Source organism: Tachysurus fulvidraco, chromosome 15 (assembly GCF_022655615.1).
Source record: "Tachysurus fulvidraco isolate hzauxx_2018 chromosome 15, HZAU_PFXX_2.0, whole genome shotgun sequence".
Classification (NCBI taxonomy): Eukaryota; Metazoa; Chordata; class Actinopteri; order Siluriformes; family Bagridae; genus Tachysurus; species Tachysurus fulvidraco.
In genome coordinates this window covers 22,952,823-22,962,420 of record NC_062532.1, presented here as the reverse complement: position 1 = coordinate 22,962,420, position 9,598 = coordinate 22,952,823, and the positions used below count along the sequence as shown (strand labels likewise).

The 9,598-nt window shown below is 47.4% G+C and overlaps 1 pseudogene; it reads left to right on the top strand.

The window, feature by feature from the left end:
* Positions 1-204: 204 nt before the first annotated feature.
* LOC125138714 lies at positions 205-3,146 on the top strand (annotated as a pseudogene).
* The last annotated feature ends 6,452 nt before the right edge of the window (positions 3,147-9,598 follow it).

The window sequence follows — 9,598 nt, the reverse complement described above, 5'->3', positions numbered from 1 at the left end:
TTTTCTCTACACAGAAAACTTACACTTGTAACAGATCTGTATTTTCTGATTAATAATAACACCTCATCGGTTAAGCGGTAGAAAATGAGTGAGAGTGAGTGAGCAATAACACCTCATGCACAAAGGCTTTCACACATAAAACTTTTGACTATTTATGGACAAGTAAATGTAGTCCTGCCCATGTTTTGTTTTTGTGTATAAATACCCTGTTTAGAACTAAAGAAGAACATTCACTTAGAAGAGCTTCAGATATAAGTACACAGGTTATATCTGCGCAATCACACCGAGGTAAGCAAAATGATGCCTAAATTTTATTTATGTCCACTTTTAATGGACATTTTCACAATTTATTTTTTAATTGTGTATATTGACAACTTTATTTCAGCAAATCTATTGAATGATACATTTATATTTCAAACATTTAATTAAAATTGATATTTTCTGCCCTTATACAGAGCGACTTACAAAAGTGTTTTTATGTCTCTATCGATGAATACATTAACACTGGGCCACTAGGTTTCAAACTTGGGATACCATCAACCTAAAACACTGTTCAGGTTTTTATTAAACAAAATAATTATTTAATTTTTGTAATAAGGTATAAATTAATTGTTCATTCATTTTATATATTTTTTTATAATATTGCATTTTAAAAAAATAGGAAAGAGGGCAGAAATAAAGAAGCCTTCTGAATCAGGAGTCTGTGTTGTTTAATGGTAGATCATATATTTAATTATTTGGATTACTTGCACACAATATCTTTCTCTTGGTGAAGCAGTCAGTATTTATGTCACAGACAGTAATGCAGGTCGTCAGTATACTTTGGATCATTGCTAAGTAGAATTGTATTATTGCTTCAGAATACAGAAACAGGACAAACACCAGATACAGCCATGCTGAAGACATTGCTGATTTGGGCCGTGTTTGCTGCAAGTCTTCCTCCTCCATCCACTCAGAGCTGCTTCAAAGCCAGTGAGTCTCAGTGTCGTGATGTGGACTTCACTCCAGGATCTGACCTGGCAGGAGAAGGCTTTGACATAACCACCATGGAACGGAAAGGGGCCTTCGTTCTCGACATGAGCACTTGGCTCAAGAAGGACAAGTCCTGCACTCTGTGTAAAAACCCCTACAAGGGAGGTCAAACACAAAAGCTCCCGGTTTCTGTGGTGGACTGGAGACCGACTCAGAAGTGCAAAATGAAGTTGTCCAGCTCCGTCTACCAGTCTAGTGAGGACCTTGTCAGCTCCAGCTCCTCCTCTATTGAGAACAACTGGAAGACAGATTTGAAGATAGTGACTCCAAAGGTCGAGGGATCATTCATACTGGCAGGCAGTAACTCCAAGCTGGCTGAATATTCAATGGAGAAAACCAAAAAAGACAAGTTCAGCTTCACCAGCCATGCTGTTTCATGTGGATATTACAGGTAGGATGTGTGGTTTAACAGTGCTGTCTCAAGTTGGTTTGTATTTAATATTATACAAACACACCATCATTCATCTTTGTTGTTGAGATCTACTTTATGGTCTGTCTTCTAGATATAGAGTTTCAAACCGTCCACTCCTGCACCCAGAGCTAGTCAAAGAATTTGGAAGTCTCCCAGAGATCTATGATGAGTCTTCAAAACACCTCTATTACAAGCTGATTGACAAGTTTGGTACTCATTATATCACAAAGGTGAATATCAGATTTCCACAACAGAGTATGGAGCAGACTCATCCACTTCAATCTTCAATGTTTTATAAGGAAAACACATGGTTTTGTAGACTGAATATATTGTGGCTGTGTTCAGGTGACTCTTGGAGGAAAGGTTCGCTCTGTGACAAGCATCAAGGAGTGTGAGGCGTCCCTACAGGGTCTGAGTGTGGACGAGGTGAAGATGTGTCTTGATACGGAGGCTTCCGCCAGCAAAGGACCGGCTGCAAAACAGCAGGCTGAGGCTCACCACTGCAAGAAGGATAGGGACAAATCTTTGAGCAAAAAGAGCTTTGCTAGCAGCTTCAGTGACAGGTTTGTTCTGCTCATCACATATGTTGGTTACATTATGCCAAAATATATTAAATATTTAATCATTCTAAAAACATTATTTCTTTTTATCAACTCCAAAGGGATACAAATGTGATCGGTGGCTACACTCAGAGTGTCGACCTCCTTTTCTCATCTAATAACGACCCAAATGCCTATAAGGAGTGGGTGGCATCTCTTCCTGCTCACCCTGATATCATTTCCTACGCGCTCGAGTCCATCCACAATTTGCTGCCAACGAAGAGACAAGCAAAAGCACATTTGCGCAAAGCCATCAAGGACTACATCCTCCAGAGGGGCCTGCTGAAAAAGTGCACAAGCCCATGTAAGATTGGTGAGAAGACCAACTCTAAGGAGCCGTGCAAATGCAGCTGCAATAAACAACCCCCAGTTGTCCATAAACTGCTGCCCTGCTCACAAAGGATCTGCTGAAGTCAAAGTTACTGTGATAAAAGGCACCGGTTTATATGGAGATTTCTGGGATGGGACAGATGGATTCGTCAAGCTGAGCCTCAATAATAGATTCAGAGACAAGACGCGCACAATACTGAATAACAACTATCCTAACTGGAATGCTGATTTTCATCTTGGAACTAAGGACCTTACTAGCGCTATCACCCTGAAGCTGGAGGTGTTTGATGAGGACAACTTTTCAGAAGAACGGCTTGGGGCATGTAATCTTCACCTGAAATCTGGTGTGGTCAATGAAGTCTGTGCACTCAATCATGGACTGCTGTATTATAAAGTGCAGGTGACGTGCATTCCCGGTTTGACTGGCCCTTCATGCTCGAAACACATTCCCTCTCCCATGGATTCACAGCTGGAGAAAGTGTACGTCTCCCGCAACGCTCACCCAATTCCCACAGGCATGTTGTTGAAGATGGGAGTGCTCCTCGATAAACGTATTCCCTGCTTCAACCAGAGCCACATCCGCAAAGATACAGGCTTTGAGTTGTAGACCAGTTCAGGTCTTTTTAAAAGCTTTTGCATGTTTAAACCAGTTATTATAATGCTTAAAGTAGTAGTAGGTGCAAATAATAATGCCACATAACAAATATTTCTTGATTATCTGTACTGTCATTTGCCTTAAAGCCTAATAAAACTCTCACAAAAAAACATAGTGTTTGTGTAACTTCTGTAATTTCTCAATAACATTCACAGCAACAATTAGAACGTTTAAATTGAATATTTGCACTTAATATATGTATGTTATTATTATCAACGTTTCGTGCTCATATATGCTCCACGTGTCCTTTTAAAAGCCTAATAAAAGTATCATGGAGCAAATGATTCTTGAAATAATGCTGTATTGTGGAAAAAACATATTGAGTGCAATTAGTGTCCATGTTAACAAATGAGTGGGCGGGGCCAACAATTAACAGCAGGGCAAGACAGCAGACCGAAACAGGGCAAAAACACGGACAGATTACACATGTGCACTTGGTTTTGAGTTAGAAGGTGTGTCCACCAGGGCAGAACAACATACTGGTAATACTTTTTCTATTTGATTAAAAATAAAGCATTGATTAAGATAATTCATATGTGTTTTGTTCTACAAATACACACAAAAGACTTTGCAAGCACTATACATCTGAGGTGAGGCAAACATAATCCATTAGCACTCCATTGCCATGAATAATTAAACAAAACATACCAATATTTCAGCAGCTCTGTTGTAAAAAGGGAGACTCAAGAGTGTGTTTGGATACATGAAAATTGTGCAAGCAACAGATGGCTTTTTCTCTGTGGATGACGTTAAGCAGTGAGAGAGCAGCACCTTCCCATGTGGGATGGACATGTGTCCTAACAGGTCAGCCTTACCTTCAAAAGTGCTCCAAGTATTTATGAAGCCTACATTGTTATCATAGCACCACTTGGACATCTTGCAGTTTAGAGACCATAACCTGCTGTAAGCTATATCACCATGTCACATTGAGATTGTGCCAGAGCAAACTACACACATATTTACACACACAATATCTATAATATTTCTCTTAGTAACCTCTGAGTGATGAATGCATTGATCATTAGCTTCTACATGAAAAACTACTTAGAGTACCTATGCTTGCTTAGGACCCTAAGATTACCTGCTATGTCTAGGGCCCTGGCTCCCAGACTAACCCAAACTGCCTTTCTCGCAAAGCCAAAAGTCAACTTTAAAATACTTATCTAACCCCAATCTGCACCACACCACCTTCAGAACACTAGCACAGCTTTGATGGACTGACCAGCACTCAGTGTACAAGAAAGAAATAGGACAAGGCTCTTCTCTGTCTTGGTACCCAGGTTCCCTTTCGAGGGAACTCGACACTGCGTCAGTGCTGACGCTATGGGAACGCTTCTGTGAGGAAGTTGTGTCTGAAGCTCTGTGTGCACACACGCCATTTTAATGGCTCGGGAAGGACACGTGACGGAGTGATTACGCGCCAGCAAGTCCATATAAGGGCATCTACGTCACACTACTCCAGCTTCTTTGTCTTCAGGAAGCGCTCTGTGTATGTGTGTCAATTGTTTGTCCTGTCTGTCTAGTACAGGGAAAAATTATATATATATTTTAGGGCTGTAATTCTCAGCTGCAGCTGCACTTCGTTGTTCGGGTACCGCATCCGCCGAGGCAGCGTGGGCGGCCTCAATCGCCGGGGTTTGCAGGTTGAGTTTGCGGATGTGGAACAACGGGTTTTTCCCTTTCTCTTTCCCTCTCCCCTAACTCCGTTCGCTCGATTTCGCTTTCGGGAGCTCGCGCTGCGATTTCTCCCAACCTGGAAGAGAGCATGTGTTGGCCTCTGAGGAGCTCGATGTGGGCGGGGAGGGGCTTCCCCCCCTCTGAACAGCCGGTTGCGTGCATTGTGAGGGATTCCCTCTGCGCTCGCCTGGCTGTATTTTTGCCGGTTGAATTAGCGGATATGGAATAAGAGACGGGTTTTTCCACTTTCTCTTTCCCTCTTCCCTAACGCTGTTCGCTCGATTTCGGGTTTTGGGAGCTTGCATTGCAATTTCTCCCAACCCGGAAGAGAGCATGTTGCTTCCGTGTTGGGCTCTGAGGAGCTCGATGTGGGCGGGGGGGCTTCCCCCTCTCTGAACAGCTGGCTGCGTGCATTGTGAGGGATTCCCTCTGCGCTCGCCTGGCTGTATTTTTGCCGGTTGAATTAGCAGATATGGAATAAGAGACGGGTTTTTCCACTTTCTCTTTCCCTCTTCCTAACACTGTTCGCTCGATTTCGGTTTCGGGAGCTCGCGCTGCGATTTCTCCCAACCAGGAAGAGAGCATGTTGCTTCCGCATTGCTAAAAGAGAATAAATAAATAAATAAATAAAAAGAGAAAAAAGGGTTGAATTTAGCAGATATCTCTCACAACACCCTTCACTCGATTTCGGTTTTGGGAGCTCGCGCTGCGATTTCTCCCAACGCGGAAATGAGCATGCGGCTTTCCGCGTCGGGCTCTGAGGAGCGTGATGTGGGCAGGGAGGGGCTTACCCCCTCTGAATAGCCGACACAATCAGCTGCGTTTGAGGCGCTCCTTGTGACATGTCTATGCTAAAATTAGATTGGCCCGAAGAGGAAGTAAGTGTCGCCCGTTATAAGCTAGACGACCACTTCTGACTTCAGGCCGCAAGCCACCTTCACGTGGGCGGCTGCCGTATTTCTCAGACCTCCATGCCGAGGTCTTTGCTAATTCCATGTCGGACGAATCAGCCATTATAAGGCTTGAAGGCCATGGTATTGGGCGATGCCTGGGATTGAGGAGACGCTTACGGGCTATCTCTCACCTACATCGCCCGCATGGAGGAAACCTGCCTTCAGGTGGTATCTGAGTTCCACCGAGCCACTGACTTTGCGCTCAATGCCACAAAGCAGATGGCCCGCTCCATAGGCCATGCAATGGCTTCACTGGATGCCACGGAGAGGCGCCTGTGGCTCAGTTTGACTAATACTAAAGATATGTCCTCTCTCCTGAATTCCTTGCTGTCACCTCAGGGCTTGTTCGGCGATGCAGTGAGTACTGTCGTCGACAGGTACCGGGAGGTAAAATGCCAGTCGGTAACGTTCAGGCTTCCCTACTGCCTGCCCTGTCGCTTCCGGCGTTTCAGGGAGCAGTGGGGTCTGTGCCTGCCTTTCTTCCTTACATGGGTCTCCCTGGGTTGGCACCTGCCAGTTTCAGGGCACCCGGGCTGTCTGCGCAAGGCTGACACCCACTATCAGGCAGCCAGGCAGTGTGGAAACTTCTGCCAGGGGTGTCTCAGTTGGTCCTGGATACCCCTCCCATCCTCCGCGCTTCCAGGGTGTGCTGCCTACGATTGTTGGCAGACACCAGGGGGCGTTCCTCCAAGAGGAACTCTCTCACTCCTGAGGAAAGGGGCCATAGAGCATGTTCCCTCCCAGAGCGGGACTCCAGCTTTACAGCCGATATTTCATTGTTTCCTAAGAGGGATGGGGGCTGTGTCAATTTTGGACCTGTAAGCTCTGAACTGTACTTTGAAGACTTACAGGTTTCAAGATGCTCACGCTCAAGGTTATCGTGTCCCAGATCAGGTCCAAAGAATGATTTGTGACTATCGACCTTGAGGACACTTATTTTCACATAGGTATTTTGCCAGAACACAGGAGGTTCCTCAGGTTCACTTTTGGGGGAGAAGTGTATGGTGTTCTTCCTTTTGGCCTAGCCTTCACCACGCACGTTTACAAAGTGCATAGACACTGCCCTGGCACCATTGTGTCTCCAGGGCATCTATGTACTGAATTACCTGGACGACTAGATCATCTGTCTCAGTCAAAGGCTTAGGGCAGCCAGTCATTGAGATGCTGTGCTTGCCCATACGAGGTCTCTAGGCCTCAGGTTGGGCCCAGAAATGGGTGTGCTTTCTCCTTTTCAGAGAACCACCTTTCTGGGCTAGTTTGGGGCTTCATCCCGATGCGGGTATGTCTGTCTCCCGCTCAGGTGGCTTCCATTTTGTCAGCGGTGAAAGCTTTCGGCTAGGCCGATGCCTCTCATTGCAGAGGCACAGAGGGTGCCTGGGCCTCGTGTCGGCAGCAGCCAATGTTATCCCTTTGGTTCTACTCCACATGAGGCCATTCCAGCCCTGGCTCAGGGGTCGGCAGGCTTTCATCCTCACAGACATCCCCTCAGGGTTATAAGGGTTACATGCTGTGGCCTTTGTACCCTTCTTTTTGTGGAAAAGACCCCGGTTTCTGGCCTTGGGTCCCACTCTAGGGGTGTGTCACCGTCGCGGACTCCTTTTCGACGGACGCCTCGCTTTCATGTTGGGGAGCGGCCTAGGATAGCCATCCTGCACAGGGTTTATGGAGGGCCCCTATCTCTCATGGCACATAAACTGCCTAGAGATGAGGGCTGTGTTTCTAACACTTTCTTCCATGCCTCGGGGGATGCCATGTCTTAGTACAGACAGACAGCACTGCGGTGGTTCCCCATATCAATCATCAGGGCGGTCTGCATTTGTGCCCCCGTTTTAGTTGGCACAGCAGATTCTGCACTGGGCAGAGACCAGGTTCCTTTCGTTGAGAGCAATTTTCATCCCAGTGAATGTAAATAAGGAGGCAGACTTCCTGTCGAGGCAGGTGCTGAGGCCCGGGGAGTGGCGTAGATGCCATAAAATGTCTCCACCCCCACGGGGTGGAGTGACATTGGTGTGGACGTGGCGAGGCTCCGTCGGTGTGCCTTCCCCCAGGTAGCTCTGCTCCCGCAAGCCCTAGCCAGAGTGCGCCATGACCCGGGTCACCCTACTCCTAGTTGCCCTTCGTTGGGCCTTCTTGAGTTGGTTCACGGTCCTCCCTCCTAAACGCCACTCCATGGCCGTTCCCATCAGGGAAGATCTCTTCTCTCGCGTGCAGGGGGCAATCCTACACCCTTGCTCCGAGATATGGAAGCTTCGGTTCTGGCCCCTGAGGGGGACCAGTTCTTAGAAGTGGGGCCTCTCATCTGAGGTGACCAAAACTCTACTGAATTCTAGGGCTCCGTCCACTAGGAAGCTATTTGCTCTGAAGTGGAGGCTTTTTTTGCCTCTGGTGTGATGAACACTGTCAGAATCCAGTTCACTGCCTGGTCAGTACAGTGCTGGAGTTCCTGCAGTCTCTCTTTTCTCGGGGCTTGTACTTTAAAGGTGTACGTGGCCACCATTGCTGCCAACCACGAACCTGTCCTCGGGGCCTCTTTGGGTAGGCACCCTCTGGTCTCTCGCTACCTGCGTGGTGTCAGGCGGCTGAGACCTTCCTGCAGACCGTGCCTTTTCTCCTTGGACCTCTCTGTGGTCCTGGAGGGGCTGCGGAAGCCCCCTTTGAGCCCATGGAGTCAGCCTCTGAGAAGTTTCTGACCCTGAGGTCGTTCTCTGCTTCTTGCCTTTTCCTCTCTCAGGAGAGTTGGGGATTTGCAGGCTTTGTCGATCGCCCCCCGGCTGCCTAGAATTTTCCCCCCGGCATGTCCAAGGCTATCCTGCACCCCAGGCCGGGATATGACCCTAAGGTGCTAAGGATGGCGGGTTTGTCCAATCATTCTGTAGGCCTACTGTCCCCCAGCCCATGAGTCGGTGGAAACAGGGGAGGCTGCACCTTGCTTTGCCCAGGAAAGGCCCTGAGGACTTAGGTCCACTGCTCTAGTTTATGGCGTAACTCCTCCGCCCTTTTTGTCTCTTTTAGGGGCCGGAATAGGGGTGATCCGGTTTCCAAACAGCGCCTGGGGCACTGGGTGGTGGAGGCCATTACTCAGGCCTATGAGGTGCGCAGTCATGCCTCACCTCTCGCATCAGGGCCCACTCTTCTAGGGGTATCGCCTCACACAGTGCCTTGGCCAGGGGTGTCCCCATTGAAGATAATTTGTGCTGCGGCAGTCCTCTCCGCACACCTTTATCAGATTCTATGACCCTGGACATGGACCCCACTCCAGGGTCTGCCTTGGCCCAGTCATGGCTGGTGCGTGGCGGCATGGGTATTGGCATTCCCATAGCGTCAGCACTGACGCAACGTCGAGTTCCCTCGAAAGGGAACTACACCAGGTTACATATGTAACCCGGTTCCTGAGAAGGGAACGAGACGCTGTGTTGCTGGCCATACCCCGGGCATCCTCTCGCGCTTCCTCCAGACAAATAGAAGCTGGAGTAGTGTGACGTAGATGCCCTATATGGACTTGCTGGCGCGTAATCACTCCATCACGTGTCCTTCCCGAGCCATTAAATGCGTGTGTTGCACACAGAGCTTCAGACACAACTTCCTCACAGAAGCGTTCCCATATCGTCAGCACTGATGCATTGTTTTTAAACAAATTTCCCCTAGATGTCCAAGCAGCTGAGTCATTGGCTGTCTTCAACAGAACATTGGTTCCTGTTTTTGGCATGTTGATGTTGATGTTGAACATATACTGAAGTTCGTATTGTGCAAAAATGGCAATCTCTCTCAACTGCCTGCAAATAAATAAAACTGCTCCTAGTAAAGGTCTCACTTTGACAACTAACTGCTGATTTGCAAAAGAAAGTACAGCAAGGCAGAAATTATTTTCGATAACTGTGTCTCATTGTGTTATTGGGTGTCAGAATTGGAAACAGGATTATAAATGTTTGTTTTCCTGCAT